The sequence below is a fragment of the Natrix helvetica genome, assembly GCF_964273705.1.
Source record: "Natrix helvetica genome assembly, chromosome: 8".
NCBI classification, from domain to species: domain Eukaryota; kingdom Metazoa; phylum Chordata; class Lepidosauria; order Squamata; family Natricidae; genus Natrix; species Natrix helvetica.
Window position 1 is genome coordinate 8,667,661 of NC_138559.1, and position 16,412 is coordinate 8,684,072.

Below are 16,412 nucleotides of genomic sequence, written 5' to 3' on the forward strand. Positions count from 1 at the left end.
AGAAATCAAGAGATAGACAGCTCTATCCATAAGCAAATTCCGTACAGCAATGTCTGAACAAAGGTAGGATTAGCCCTCAGCCACAGTAAGAACTGCCCAACAAGCCCCTTCAATGCATCAGGCAAACTTTAACCAAACTTAGCTCAGACAAACTCCTAGGATTTGTTCATGGCCCCCATGGGAGTCTGAGAACAGCTAATAGAATACATGTTCTTGTACAAGAACAGGAAGCTCAAGTGCAAAGCCCAAGAGAAGTTATAAAAACCCCTCATGCTCAACTCCATGTCGTCAGCTGCACCAGGACCCATGGGCTTGGTGGTTCTGCTTCAGCATTAAACCATCTTTCTAATCAGCCTCCATGTTTCCAATGTCTTTCTCCCCACTTGGAACTGAACCAGATGGATATTTCTTCCAACGAGTGTATAAAATGGCCATAAATCATTTTTTTCCAATGCTGTTGTTAACTTCAATAGGTCAGTAAATGAATGGTTGTAAGTCAAGGACTTCATGTAAATTATAGACCAGTGATGGCAAACCTTTTTGGTCCTTGGGTGCCAAAAGCAGGTGCACGGGTGCCCACGCCTGTATTTAAATGCCCCCCCCCATTGTGCCCACCTGCGCATTTGTGTGCAACCCCCCTGCTGCCCACACACATACGCGCATAGCTTTTTTAGAGCCTGGGGAGGGCGAAAACAGCCTCCCCCGGGGCCCCAGAGGCTCATTTTCTGACTTCGGGTGGGCCTGGTAGGCCCGTTTTTCGCCCTCCCCAGGCTCCATAGCCTTTCCTGGAGCTTGGGGAGTGCAAAAATGGCCTCCCCCAACCCCCCGGAAGCCCTCTGGAAGCTGGAAAAAGCCCGTCTTTCGATTTCCAGTGGGCCTGGTAGGTCTGTTTTTCGCCCTCCTCAGCCTTCAAGCAGCTTTCCTGAAGCCTGGGGAGGACAAAAAACAGACAACGGGCCTACCGGAAGTTCATTTCCAAACGTCCGTTGGGCCCGTTGTTTGCCATCCAAACGTCTGTTGGGCCCGTTTTTTGCCATCCACAGGCTCCGGATACTTTCCTGAAGCCCGGGGAGGGCGGAAACGGCCTACCCCGTCCTGCAGAACCCCGAAAATCAGCTGGCCAGCGCACGCATGCACACTGGAGCTGACATAGGGCAACGCCTCACATGCCCTCAGATATGGCTCCATGTGTCACCTGTGGCACATGTGCCATAGGTCCGTCATCACGGTTATAGACCCTGTACATCTGCTGGCTATGAATGATAGCCAACATGGGAAGCTAACTCCCACACATTCGACCTAAAGTCAGAAGTGTTTCAGTAAGCACCAATATCAAGGAGAATAGTTTTGCCTGTACGCAATTTATTCAAGTCCTCTGGAAATATAGAAACATGGAGGCACTTCTGGTATTGACCTTGAAGGACTCCTTCGGTTCACTGCTTTGGAAAAAAAAATTGTATTTTTTGTGTGTTGTTTAGACAATCACTCCTCCACTAGAGAAATCAACTTTGCAGCTCTTGGCTCCAGAGAAGTCCAGCTAAATTAAATGGTTTTCAAAGTCCCCCACCCCACCCGCTCCCATGAGTTATATTATTAGGATACTTACTATGAGTATGTATCCTAATAATGTAATGAGTTACAAGGACAAGGATTCTCTAATCCTGAAACAATCAGCAGAAAAAGAAACCTAAATTGCAATGGACGAAGCCGAGACGTTTAATAACGGATCCTCAACTCGTCCTTGGCTATAATTTGTATCAGTTGGATTTTTATTTCGTTTTTAAGGGAAGTAATAAATAAGATAAGTAGTATCACATTCTTTCTATCAGCCTTAAGATAGACAGACATGCATACATACTTACATACATACCGTATATTTCACCGTATAAGACGCATCTTATCCCCCCCTAAAAGAGCGTGGAAATGTTGGTGTGTCTTATACACCTTAGCCTCCTGAAGCCCCACCCCCCCCATCCTGTTTTTCGCCACAAGGGGGGCATTTTTGCCTTCCCCCACCCCCAGAAGCACTCTGCAGGCTTCAGCAGGAAAGGGGAAAATGCCCCCGTTTTGGCAAAAAAGGGGGGGCATTTTTGCCTTCCCCAACCCCCACTGAAGCCTGCGGAGTGCTCCTGGGGGCCGGGGAGAACAAAAACTTTTTTTCCTAACTTACCTCTTTGAAATCTTGGTGCATCTTATACACCGGTGTGTCTTATAGTCCGAAAAATATGGTACATATGCACACACGCGCGCACACACCTCTCCCTCCCTCCCTCTCTCAAAAATATCTCCTATAAGACGACAAGAATTTATTTTACTTTTAGCAAGAAAAAATAAATTCTATATGGATCTGTCTATAATAGGGATATCCAACTGTGGCAGTTTTAAGACCTAGGGACTTCAACTCCCAGAATTCCCCAGCCAGCCATGGAATTATGGGAGTCGAAGTCCACATATCTTAAAGTTGCCAGGTTTGGAAAACAACTGCATTACAGCTTACGCTTCTGCCCAATCGTCTCTCAAAAGATTGAGGGCAAGGCCTTAATGAGCAATGCTCCCTCACACCTCCTGATCTGCCAAGAAACTGCCAACACTAGATCAACGCCGGCCGACAGCAAGTCACACGCTCTTCCTTCTGTATTCCATCTCGCCCGATAACCTTCGGGGCATTCCTTCAGCATGGCATGACACAGATATTTACCAGGGTGAACCGAGAGTTCAGTTTAAGCCCTACCACAATCGAGTTCCAGAAGGCGTTCGTTTTATAAAACATGTTGCGGCATTATTCATCTTTAGGCCTCTCCTTGAATACCCAACCTCCAGGGGTGGGATCCAGCTGGTTCAAACCACTTTGAGTGAACCAGATGCTAATTTTGCATTGCGTTCGCCGAACTGGTTGTTAGAAGGACTGGCTGGCCTCGCCCACCCTACTCCACCAGTCCCAGGATCTCCACAGGGCCCACTCATCATGCCAGGAAAGTGCAGGGCCCGCACGGAAGCCCTAGGAGGGCGAGAAACGGGCCCTCCGGAAGTCCCAGAAGCCTGGAAATGGGCCTCTGGAGGGCCTCCAGAGCCGGGAGAGGAGGCAATTTTCATCCTCTTGGAGGCTTGAGGAAAGCCTCCAAAGCCTGGGGAGGGAGAAAATGACATTCCCCCATCATGGTGCTGGAGACCAAGTAGGCCACACCCACCCAGTGGGCACACCCACTCAGCAACCAGGCAGAGAACCGGTTGCTAAAAAAATTTCAATCCCACCCCTGCCAAGTTCTGCAAAGTATTCAACATAATGCTGATACTATAAAATGAGACTATTTACATGCAGTATAATATGGCACAGAATCTACGTAATACAGGGTAAAATGTTTGCAATTCAGTTATGGAACTATAGTGCTTTACAGCCCTCTCTTAGCAGTTTACAGAGTCAGCATCTTGTCCACCAACAATCTGGGTCCTCCTTTTACCGACTTCAGGAGGATAAAAGTCTGAGTCAACTTTGAGCCTGGTGAGATTTGAACTGCCAAATTGCAGGCAGACGGTAGGCAGCAGAAGTAGCCTGCAGACCTGCACTCTAACCACCGCAGCTCATGCTGCACTTACGGCCACAACTGACCTCAAAATTGCTAGGTGAGACCGCTAGGTGAGGTTTACGACCTTTCTTGCCACAATTGGTGAATTGATTAATCTGGAAATTTCATCAATTTGCTGGCCCGCAACGTCATATTTTCTTGGCTTTTATTTTATGCAATGTGTGCTTTTTGCAATTTCAAAATTACAGCACGGTTGCGGGCAGAGGCAGCCAAAACAGAACTTCGTGTCAAAAAATAAATAAAATTATGACAGAAATAGCCCTCAATTCCCTCTTTTCTCTTTTACTTTTCTTTCCCCTTAGGAAATTCCAAGAGAACTCTCTGCTGCAGATGTTTTTGAAAACCCAAAAGAGGGAAATTGTGGGGAGCAGATTCAGAAACAGTTTCTAAACAGCCTCCCCACCTGTAGAATAAACAGACTCCCTTCCACAAGCCCAATCTCCATCACTTAACTCCAGGAGGCAACCTTTTCCACAACTTTCGTGATAGTTCTACTGCCTGAGTAAAGTGCCCCCCTAGGATTACCTGGAGCAAGGAAAAGTCAATGATTATCAGGAGAGGAAGCAGCAAATAATCCAGGTCTGGTATCTTCTAGCTAGATGGGGAAACAGTGGTGGGTTCTGGATCCCGGAGCAACCAGTACGGTGCAACGGGGCTGGGCGTCCACCACATGAACGCAAGCAGCGTGCATGCATGCATACTTACTGTCCGCGATGTTCTGCTATGCCTCTGCAATGCTCCAGCTGCTCGGCGGAACATTGCACAGGTGCCGTAAGCCCCGAAAACCTCAAACACTGGTAAGGAGCGCGGGCGGGCGGGCCCTCCCGAGCACTGTACCGGAACGGTAGCTGGTGCTCCGGGCAGGCACCAGTATGCCCATACCGGGGCGGACCGGTTGTAACCCACCACTGTGGGGAACCTATGGCATGCGTGCCGGAAGTGGCACACAGAGCCATCTCTCTGGACACGCGAGCCATCGCCTGTTTCTCTTCTGGGTTCTGGCGCGCCAGCCAGGTGGTCTTCATGTGCGTGGGAGCTCCAGGAACAGGAAGTGCAGAAGCATGTGTACACATGCGCATGTTGGGTGGCTGCTCTTCTGGTTTCTGGTACAGGCATGCGCACCGGCCACCCGTTCTTCCAGTTTCTGGTGCACACGCAAACACAAAGACCAGTTGCCAATGCATATGCGCATGCGGGAAACCAGAAGATCATCTTCCCGGCACAGGGATGCACATCAGGTGGTTGCTCTTCTGATTTCCAGGCATGCATGTGCACCATCCAGCTGGTCTTTGCGTGCGCATACACACCAGAAACCGGAAGACCAGGTGGCCAGTTGCTCATGCGCGTGGTGGAAACCAGAAAAGCAGCCGCATGCGCAGTGGGCGGTTGGTCTTCCAATTTCTGGCATGCATGGGTGTGCATCTTCCCGTTTCGGCACTCTGTGCCAAAAAGGTTCGCCAACACTGTTCTAGCACCTTCTATCACAAGACTTGAAATAGTCTGCATTTGGCGGACTACTGACCAATGTGTGCGACGGCTGTGGAAAGCTCAAAGTTTATCGATCAGTAGTGCTAACTACCCTGATGTCCCAGTGAGACTTGGACTGCATCCAGGAGTCACGCTAGGCAATTGAACCATTTCCACATGACCTGCCTCCATAGAATTCTGAGGATCCGGTGGCAGGACAAGGTGCCAGGCACAGAAGTCCTCTCCAGAGCAGGCCTGCCATCAGTTCACACCCTGCTGATGGAAGCCCACGCACGCTGGGCAGGCCATGTTGCAAGGATGCCAGACCACCGCATCCCCAAACAGCTCCTCTACGGTGAGCTGCTTCAAGGAAAGCGATTGCACGGGGGACAAAGGAAGCGATACAAAGACACGTTGAAAGCCCCCTTCAAGTCCCTGGATATCAACACCACTTCCTGGCACAAGACCGATCGACATGGCGCATGCTGATCCACCAAGGCTGACAGACATCTGAGGACAGAAGGACATACATGGCACAAGAAAAGCGAGCACTCCATAAAGCCAGAGCTGCAAATGCTGCAACAATGGTGCCCACACATGTCTGCCTGACATGTGGCAGAACATTCTGTGCCCATTATAAGCCTTACCAGCCACCTGTGGACACTTTGTGGATAGCCCAACACCCGTTAGATGTCAATGTCCTCTTCGAACACGAACATCATCATACCACAAGACATTTTCCTTACCGAAACCTTAAAATCATTATTCGCATTATTCACATCCTGCAAGAGAACCTTATTCAGCACTTGTAGAAGAAGGTGTGGGAGAAACTGGAGGTGGGGTCAAAAGAGGAATCAGCCTAGACTCTCCAGTAGCCACAAACGATTCAGTCCAACCCCTCTTGAATTCTGTTGATCCTCATCTAGCACCAAAATAGCGATAACCATTAAATGTTTAGATCAGGGGTCGGCAACCTTAAACACTCAAAGAGCTACACAGGTCCTAAATGGAAGCCTCCCTGTTCAATTCTGGAGCCAACCGGAAGTCTGGTTCCCCCACCATAGAGTCTCCTCCTAGCGCGACATCCTTTGTCCTCTACTTGTCCTAACCGAAAGCCCAATCCATTGTGGAGCTGACCAGCGACAGGGAGCGGCAGCAGAGGGATGAAAGAGCCACATGCGGCTCCAGAGCCACAGGCTGCTGGCCCCGGGCTAGATTCCTATGTATAGGCATGGGGAGTAAATCAGTTTCATTGGAACTTAACTTGGGGGGGGGTCTTTCATGCCTGACGACACCCCCAAAGAGTGAAATCCATATATATCTACATAACACAATATTTATTTCTATGCCGAAGGTGTACAGGTAGCCTTTCGTATCAGAAATGTCCATTACTTCTCTCAGCTTCTTGCTCAAGAGGCACATAAATATTTGCCTACTTTTGCAAAGTCCATTCAAGCAAACCAGCAACTTTATTTCATTTGGCTAAAAATATACATACATACATACATACATACATACATACATACATACATACATACATACATACGTGTGTGTGACCCAAAATACCTTCCATGCATCCGGTACTTTCAGATTATTCCATTAATGTGCCATTAATTAGCATTACTTAATACAAAATGAGAACCACCAACCTAAGCCAGAGTCTGCAAGTGTGAGCACAACTCCAAATCCCCTCCTGTGTTACCATTCTCCTACACACACACACACACACACACACAGAAACACACACACACACACACACAGAAACACACACACACACACAAAATTCCTGCAACTACCTTATTTTTGGAGTATAAGACGCACCTTTTTCCCCCAAAAAAGAGGGTGAAAATCTGGGCACGTTTTATACATTGAATACAGCATTTTTGGCCTCCCAAAACCCCACCCCCTTCACAAAAATGGATGTGCAGAGGGTTTGGGAAGCCCACAAAGTGCTCCTGGGGGCTTGGGAGGGCAAAAAGGAGCAAAAAACGGGCCGTTTTTTCCTCGTTTGTGCCCCCCCCAGCCCCCAGGAGGACTCTACAACCCTCCCAAAGCCTATGCATGCATTGTGTTTGCCAAAAAAAACAGGCCATTTTTGCCCCTCCCCCCAGCCCCCAGGAGCACTTTGTAGGCCTCTCAAACTCTCTGCATGCCCCGTTTTTCACAAAAAAATTAGGTGTGCATTGAGTTTGGGAGGCCTGCAGAGTGCAAAACCTTTTTTTTTTATTTACCTCTTCAAAATCTTGATGCGTCCTGTACTCCGAAAAATATGGTATTTGATTATCCTCCGCTTCCTCAGTCTTTATCTTAATAAATCTGCAATACTTCTTCCAAAATGTCAGTGCTTCCAGTGAAGTGAGTGTGATTGGAGATGGAAAGAGTGGAACATGGAAAGGGAAGATAGATGGAAAGGAGCTCTACCCCAGATTTCTAGGTTTAGAAGAAGAAGAAAAAAGAAGAATTGATGGATCCAAGGAGAGAAACTTTGACAAAAGCACTACTGATAACCAAAGATAAGCTGATTAAAGAAGCGGATGGAGGGTCTCGAGATTTTACAATATATGCAAAAAGCAACAAATTGTGAAGAGAAGTCCAAACAAATTTGATTCAGGAAATAACCAGAACACTAATTCCACAAATGGTAAAAGACATAAGACTGAACTATTTACTGGAAAGACACAGGTTGAGATATGAAAACTAATAACAAAATATTAGTCAAATTTAGTTAAAATTAGAGCATTATGTTAAAAATGAAGTAATGGATATAGTTAGATAAATAATTGATAATGATAACAATGTACACATATGTATTGGTTTGATAAGAGGAAATTTGGTATAAATCCTAAATGATGATCATGAAAGGAAGTTTAGAAACTCTGTTATATATAAAAGCTTATATAATAATAATAATAATAATAAAGAGTAAGTCAAATGTAGTTAAACTAAGACCAAAAAATAAAAAATAAAAATGAAATGATGACGGATGTTGTTAAATAAATGATTGATAATGATAATGTAATATTTGTATTGACATGATAAAAGGGAAATTGGATATAAATTGTAAACAATGATTAAGAAAGGAGGTCCAGAAACTTTGTTATTAAACATAATTATTTTTTTTATTTGGAAAGTGTCATAAAGATGTAATATTGCTGGATGATATTGAGAATAGATAACGGAATGCCATCATGTGGTTTTGCTTTAAATTTTGGAATATTTTATATAAAGGGACGTAAAAATAATCAGTCATATGAAGATTGAGGTATGATGATAGTAATATATATATATATAAATATATTTGATTTAAAACATATAACTTGATATGAATTGTAGGTGATGACTGTGGAAGGGATGCACGAAAGCTCTTTGTAACCAATTGACACACTCTTTATAATCTGTAATGGAAGATATTTTTGTGGTGTTTGTTGTGTTTTGTCTGTGTTTATTCAAAAATAAAAAAAATCTTTTTTTAAAAAAAATATCAGTGCTCCAAAATAATTTCCCCATGCCCTGTTTTATTGGTGGCCCATAATAGCTGACCAAATTTCTCAAAGATGTGCCTCTACTTCCAAGAAATGTCTACATTTGACAGGAACTAGAAGAGAAGATAGGTAGTTCAGAGTTGAACTGTGGAGTTTGTTTGTCTTTAAACACCACTCAAAAGAGACAATAAAGAAAGCTAAGGAAATAAAACAACTAGCGCAACATCCTCTCCACAAACACCCAGATAAACAGGGATTAACACCTGACAAAGAATCAAGCAGAAAACAATACCATAATCAAGAACTACCAAGGATAAACCACACTCCTCCACCTCTTAGCACAAGAGGTGTAAACAGGGAACATGCCCCACACTCACTTGCACTGATGACGTTATCTAGTTGGGTAATGAAATGTCTGCAAACAAACAACCAAGTTCAAAGGACCCCACGCTTGTGGGACCCCACAAATATCCTTCTCCCAAATTCCTCACATTTAGTTCCACCTCATCATACTCTGTACTGAGCATGAAGAGCACACCCAACATTTCTTTCGTAGGATCTTTATCCCTCCTCTCACAAAGTCCAAATACTCAGGATATCACTGCCCCTTAAGCCCATAGACACATATCACTAGTATTCCCCAAACAACAGCTAAGAAAATTGGCTACATTTGCACAGCCTAATAAAACGCAGTGGTTGTAGTCACGTCACACGAGAACCCCAGATAAACAATTCAAGCTAAGGTGATGGTAAGATACACTACAAACTCTTTTTGGCTTTGTCCAGTGTGCGTTGCACCAACGCAGCTTCTGCCTGCTGGTGGCCCTGATATCCATTCAGTTCTAGGCTGCATCAACAGAGGGAGAGAATCAAGATCAGGGGAAGTGTTAATACCACTTTATAAGGCCTTGGTAAGGCCACACTTGGAATACTGCATTCAGTTTTGGTCGCCACGGTTTTAAAAAGATGTGCAGACTCTAGAAAGAGGGCAGAGAAGAGCAACAAAGAGGATTTGGGGGACTGGAGACTAAAACATATGAAGAACAGTTGCAGGAACTGGGTATGTATAGTTTAATAGAAAGAAGGACTAGGGGAGACATGATAGCAGTGTTCCAATATCTCAGGGGTTGCCACAAAGAAGAGGGAGTCAAGCTATTCTTCAAAGCACGTGAGGGTAAAATAAGAAGCAATGGGTGGAAACTAATCAAGGAGAGAAGCAACTTAGAACTGAGGAGAAACTTTCTGACAGTTAGAACAATTAATCAGTGGAACAGCTTGCCTTCAGAAGTTGTGAATGCTCCAACACTGGATGTTTTTAAGAAGAGACTGGACAACCATTTGTCTGAAACGGTATAGGGCAGAGGTGGGTTCCTGCCAGTTCTAACCTCTTCTATAGAAGAGGTTCCACAAATCTACAGTGCCGTTCAGAACCGGTTCCAGCTCCCTCCCCCCGCCTGTCCGCACATCATCAAGATGAAGAGCGAGAGGAGGAATTCTGGGAGTTGAAGTCCACAAGTCTTAAAGCTGTCAAGTTTGAACACCCCTGGAGTTTCTGAGCCAACATTTTGGTTGCTAAGCAAGATCGTTGTTAAGTGAGTTTCACCACATTTTACAAGTTGGCCATGCCCACCCAGTCACATGGCTGGCAAGCCACTCCCACACGGTCACACGGCCGGCAAGCCACTCCCACCCAGTCACATGGCCGGCAAGCCACTCCCACAAAGCAGGCCACACCTACAGAAGAGGTTCTAAAAAATTTTGAAACCCGCCACTGGTATACCGTTTCCTGCTTGAGCAGGGAGTTGGACTAGAAGACCTCCAAGGTCCCTTCCAACTCTGTTATTCCATTCTATTCCTTGCTATTGAAAATATTCTACCAACCCCTCTGGAGTCCATCACATCTGTACCAATAAGGGATCCACACGCACCACATTGCAAACCTAACAGCTTCTTGTGCCAGTGTTAGTAGCCGGGCCTTTCAGAATCTCCTCTCTCCACACTTCTCTTCAACAAGAGCCTCTCACTTCACCTGGCTGACTCCCCATGAGATAGAAAGAATAAGGGATGATATCCTGTAAGGTCTATCATATTGTGTTGAGTCCCCTCAAATGGGACCAGAACATGACTGTCAGAGTTTTGGCTGTGTGACTAGTATTATGAGATAAACCAGGAGCAAAAAGACGGCATACAGAGCTTTAGACAATTAACAGTGGTTTATCTACAACTCTATGCAGACATTTACATGCAGAGATAAATCCCTTTACCATTCAGTACAAACACAAGGAGAGAACTAAACACATGCTGAGAGAGAGAGAAACACCCTCTCTAATGACCACCTATATAAAGACTCCGCTTAAAACAGTAAATGACTTGTGTGGACCCCACCAGTCTTAAAAGGGGTATGCCATAGCTGCAATGAATCAGCCTCATTTCATCAGCCTTGCCTTCAGCTTACAAACGGCAGCTTACCATCTTACATCAGCTGGCAGCTATTAAATCCTCAGTGCCTTGACAATGACACTGTATTGGAATAAAGTAAATAGATATTCTTAAAAAGCATTTCTAAAAGGTAGGATTCAGCCAGCTTTAGCCATTAGGCACTGGCAGGAAATGGAAGGAGGAGGAGAAGATTGCTACTTGGAAGGAAAACCGTAATACACAAATTCAGGGAATACTGCTGAAGGGGTGGGGTGGGGACAATTCCCAGACGGAAACGGTTTATTAGGCTGTATGCTACGACCAAGTAAAATGATAATACATACAAGGCTCAAATGCAAAGAGAACTTTGGTTCAGGTGGGTTGGAGTGCTCAGCGAAACTGAAGGTGGGAAGGGAAATATACCGTATTAATCAGAGTATAAGACCGACCTTTTTCCCCCCTAAAAGTGGGTGAAAATTTAGGTGCGTCTTATAAACCGAATACAGGCATTTTTTTGGCCTCCAGAACCCTCTGAGCATCACGTTTTCATCCTCCCCGCCCCCCAGAACCACTCTGCAGTGCTCTGCATGGCCCATTTTTGTTTTGGGGCTTCCAAGTCCTCTGCGCATTGGGTTCTCACCCTCCCCAGCCCCCAGCAGCACTCTGCAGGCTGAAAATGAGCATGTTTTTGGCAAAAACAGGCCCATTTGGGGGGGGGGAGAAACGGGCTGTGCGAAGCATTGCAGAGTGTTTCTAGGGGCCTGGAAGGATAAAGTCCGACACGGGGAGGTCAAAAACTATTTTTTTCTTGTTTTCCTCCTGTAAATGTAGGTGCTTCTTATAGCCCGGTGCGTCTTACAGTGCGAAAAATACAACAGTATATTCTGGCATCAAACCCATTTGGAAAAATGCAAAGGGAGAACTAGATAAACCCGAGATTGTGTTATGGGGAGTCCTTGGTTGTCTCTGACCTTGGCTGTTCGAAGCAAACTCAGAGCACACGGAGGTCTCCAGGGTTCAACCCCGGGCTGCATATATTCCAGTGGTGAAATTCTAATTTTTTTTACTACAGGCTCTGTGGGCGTGGGTTGGTGGATGTGGTGTGGCTGGTGGACGTGGCTTAGTGGGCGAGGCAGGGGAAGGATACTGTAAAATCTCCACTGCCACCACACTCTGGGGCCAGCCAGAGGTGGCATTTGCCGGTTTTCCACACTACTCAACATTTCCACTACTGGTTCTCCAAACTACTCAAAATTTCCACTACCAATTCTCCAAACTACTCAGACTTTCCGCTACCGATTCTCCAGGACCTGTGAGAACCTGCTGGATTTCACCCCTGATATATTCTATTATGTTATGTGCATGATGGGTTAATTGCTTTTAGCAAAAGGCAACAAGCTATTCAATAAACAATTGAGGAAACCTCTGTAGCGATTTCTGAGCGGTGAAAATCAATGTAACCCATCCTGGACACCCCCACTCTACATAGGAACTTCAGTGTCCTAAATTCAAAGTGAGCTCAGCCATCGCTGAGAATGCTGGAAATTGACGTGGACACATCTGGAGGCTACCTAGAAACATCCTGCACAATGGGACACATGAAAGAACATCTGTATCGGGAAGTTATACTGGGAAGTTTACAGACAGCAAGACAGACTGGTTTCCACCTCAGACTTTGAGAAGAAGGAACTGGATCAGCCTGGAAGAAGGAAAATAAAGTGAAACTAAGAGTGATTTGAGGTTAAAAAAAATCCAAGCTGATCCAGAGTGTAAGATGGACAGCATGCAGCTATGATAGCAGTCCTCCAATACTTGAGGGGTTACCAGAGAGAGGAGGGGCTCAAGCTATTTTCTAAAGCACCCAGACAAGGAACCATAGATGAAAACTGAACAAGGAGAGATTCAACCTAGAAATAAGGAGGAATTTTCAGACAGTGAGAACAATCAATCAATGGAACAGAAGTTGCCTTTGGAAGTTGTGGGAACTTCATCCCTGGAAGCTTTCAAGAAGAGACTCAGAAATGGTGAAGGATCTCCTGCTTGGGTGGGGGGTTGTAGTAGATGACCTACAAGGCCCCTTCCAACTCTGTTAATCTGTTCCAACTCTTTAAATACTAAAACATATGAAGAACGGTTGCAGGAACTGGGCATGGCATAGTGAAGAGAAGGACCAGGGGAGACAAGATAGCAGTCTTCCAATATTTGAGAGGCTGCCAGTGAGATGAAGGGGTCAAGCTATTTTCCAAAGCACCCAGACAAGGAACAATGGATGAAAACTGAACAAGGAGAGATTCAACCTGGAAATAAGAAGGAATTTTCTGAAAGTGAGAACCATCAACCCGTGAAACAGAAGTTGTGGGAGCTTCATCACTGGAAGCTTTCAAGAAGAGAGTGGACTGCCATCGGTCAGAAATGGTGTAGGGTCTCCTGCTTGGGCTGGGGGTTGGACTAGATGACCTGGTCTTTTCCATGCTTCCATGCTTACTCTGTTAAGCATCTTTAGAACTAGGAAGCCAGCCCAGCCCACAGCAGACAAATGATCCTCCTGTCCTTGGATCCATAACCCACTTTTCCTGGCCAACCTCAACAGAACGGATATCCCCCTTGATTTGCAATCAATTAGAGAAAGGAAGAAGAAGTCAACCCCTATTCAGTGCTTCTGATCCTAAGCACCTTTAGGGGGTCTGGACCGCAACTCCCAGAATCCCCCCAGCCAGGGCTTCCTGGGGAATACTGGGAATTGAAGTCTAGACCTCCTAAAGTGTTATGGTTCAGGAATCTTGCCCTACAAGGGCACCTCTGGAATGGGGTTGGGGTTGGGAGAGAGCCCCCTCCTGGCGCAGGAAGCAAGAATCTGGAAGGGGGGGGCGCGAAGACATACACCATAGAGGGGTATGTGCCAATTTCCCCCACTTCCCTCCAGAACTGGACTACAACTCCCATCAATGCCATTAGTGTCACGAAACAAGGAGGCTGGTGGGGAATGATGGGAGTTGTAATCCAACTACTCTAGAGGGTGGTGGGAGGAGTGACAGGTAGTGGGAGCAGCCTAGAAAGGCAGTCTGGACCCCCCCCCACACCCTCCCTTTCCCCCCCAGCTTGCTTGCTTCCTCCCTCCCTCTTCTTCTCCCTTTCTTTCCTACCTTCCCTCATTCTTTCCTTCTCCCTTCCTTTCCTTCCTCCCTTTCCTCCTCCTTTCCTTTTCCCTCTTTCCTTCCTTCCTTTCTCTCCCTTCTTCTTCTCCTTCCTTCCCTCCCTCCTCCCTCCCTCTTCTTCGTCTCTCTTTCCTTCCCTCCTTCTTTCCCTCTCCCTCTTCCTTTTTCTCCCTTTCTTTCCTTCCTTCCTCTTTCCTTCTCCATTCCTTTCCTTCCTCCCTCCCTCCCTCTTCTTCTCCCTTTCTTTCCTTCCTTCCATCCTTCATTCCCTCTCCCTCCCTTTCCTCCCTCCCTCCCTCTTCTTCTCCTTTCTTCCTTCCCTCCTTCTTCTTCTTTCCTTCTGCCTCTTTCCTCCCTCCCTCTTCTTCTCCCTTTCCTTCATTCCTTCCTCTCCCTTCTTCTCCTTCCTTCCCTCCTTCTTCTTTCCTTCCTTCCTTTCTCCCTTCTTCTCCTCCTTCTCTCCTTCCTTCCTATCACTTTTTCTCCTTCTTTCCTTTCTATCCCTTCTTCTCCTCTCCTTCCTTCCTTTCTATCCCTTCTTCTCCTTCTCTCCTTCCTTCCTTTTTATCCCTTCTTCTCCTTCTCTCCTTCCTTTCTACCCCTTCTTCTCCTTCTCTCCTTCCTTTCTATCCCTTCTCCTTCCTTCCTTTCTATCCCTTCTTCTCCTTCTTTCCTTCCTTTCTATCCCTTCTTCTCCTTCTTTCCTTCCTTTCTATCCCTTCTTCTCCTTCCTTCCTTTCTCCCTTCTTCTTCTCTCCTTCCTTCATTTTTATCCCTTCTTCTCCTTCTCTCCTTCCTTTTCCTCCCTCCCTCTTCTTCTCCCTTTCCTTCCTTCCTTCCCTCCTTCTTCTTTCCCTCTCCCTCCCTTTCTTCCCTCCCTCCCTCCCTCTTCCTCTCCCTTTCCTTCCTTCCTTCCCGTCCTCCCTCCCTCCCTTCTCTCTCTCTCCTCCCTCCGACCCCTTCCCTACACCTTCCACCCCGGGCGGGCCCCGCTCGGTGGCCAAGCATCCCCTCCGCTCCGGGCTCCCGACCGCCTCACCTCGTAACGCCGCTTCGCTGAAGGCCCCGCAACTCAAGCGCAGGGACTGACAGGCGGCCGCCACCGCGCATGCTCATTATCAAGAGAACGGCCGCCCCGCCTCCAGGCCGTCATTGGACTCGCCCACCCCTGTGCTCCTATTGGCCCGCCCGGCAACGTTGCCCCGCCTCTCGCGCGGGGGATTCGCTGGAAATTAACCTAGCTCCGCCCCCTCCGGAGGAGCCGGTCCGCGTGGCGCATCAGGGATGCAGAAAGGGGGGGGCGCAAAATGGGGTAGCTTACGCTGGAGGGCGGTGGGCTTTTGGGGGGGGCTTCTTCCCTCCCCTTTTATAACGCGGTTTATAGGGGGGAAATAGGGTTGGGGGGGCTTTGCAGGCCTTCCGATTAAACCTCCCCCTGCATTTACAGAAAGCGGGCTGCAAAGGGGCGACGACCGCCAGATCGCAGCCGAGAGTCAAGCGTCCTTGCGCCTTTGCTGCCCTCTGCCGATCGCCGTGAGAGTTGCAGCCCCCCGTCTTGTCCTTCCAACTTGCCTTCTGAAATTATCTCCTCCAAATTCCCCTTGATTTAAGACAGTGTTTCTCAAACTTGGCGACTTTAAGTCCTGTGGACTTCAACTCCCAGAATCCCCCAGCCAGCATAGTTTAAGGACTTAAAGTGGCCAAGTTTGAGAAACACTGATTTAAGACCTGAAATTGGGAACTGATTTTGCTTTCTCGCCCATTTCTTCTTCTTCTTCTGTGGTGCATTTGATTGCTTATTTGTACCCTATGGCTATCATTAAGTATTGTACTTTATGATTTGTGATTAAATGTATTTTTCTTTTTATGTACGCTGAGAGCATATGCACCAAAGACAAATTCCTTCTGTGTCTAATCACACTGGGCCAATAAAGAATTCTATTCCATTCCATTTCATTCTATTCTATTCCATATTCTATTCCAATTCTATTTCTATTTGTATTCTATTTCTTCTCTATTTTATTTCTATTCTATTTCTATTTCTATTCTATATATATTCTATTTCTTTTCTATTCTATTTCCATTCTATTTCTATTTTATTTCTGTTCTATTTCTATTCTATTTCTGTTTTATTTCTATTCTATTCTATTTCTATTCCTATTCTATTTCAATTTTATTTCTATTCTGTTCTATTAATTGTCCGACTTGTAATACCAATAGGTGTAACTGGTGGATTCGCACGTAGCAATGTTGGAAATTTCCAACTTGGGAACTTTTAAAATGGGTGGACGTCTGCATTTAGAATT

The 16,412-nt window shown here is 46.2% G+C and overlaps 1 protein-coding gene across 4 annotated transcripts in view; it reads right to left on the reverse strand.

The window, feature by feature from the left end:
• Positions 1–15,200, reverse strand: part of SLC39A14 (solute carrier family 39 member 14) — a 63,744-nt gene extending 48,544 nt beyond the window's left edge. For 2 of the 4 annotated variants that reach the window (XM_081960793.1, XM_081960790.1), the window contains exon 1: positions 15,146–15,200. The gene's annotated coding sequence lies outside the window, so the exon portion shown is untranslated. Of the gene's footprint in view, positions 1–4,289; positions 4,356–11,922; positions 11,937–15,145 lie in introns of those variants that run through there. The other 2 variants (XM_081960792.1, XM_081960791.1) reach the window with 2 other exon arrangements.
• Between the last annotated feature and the right edge of the window lie 1,212 nt (positions 15,201–16,412).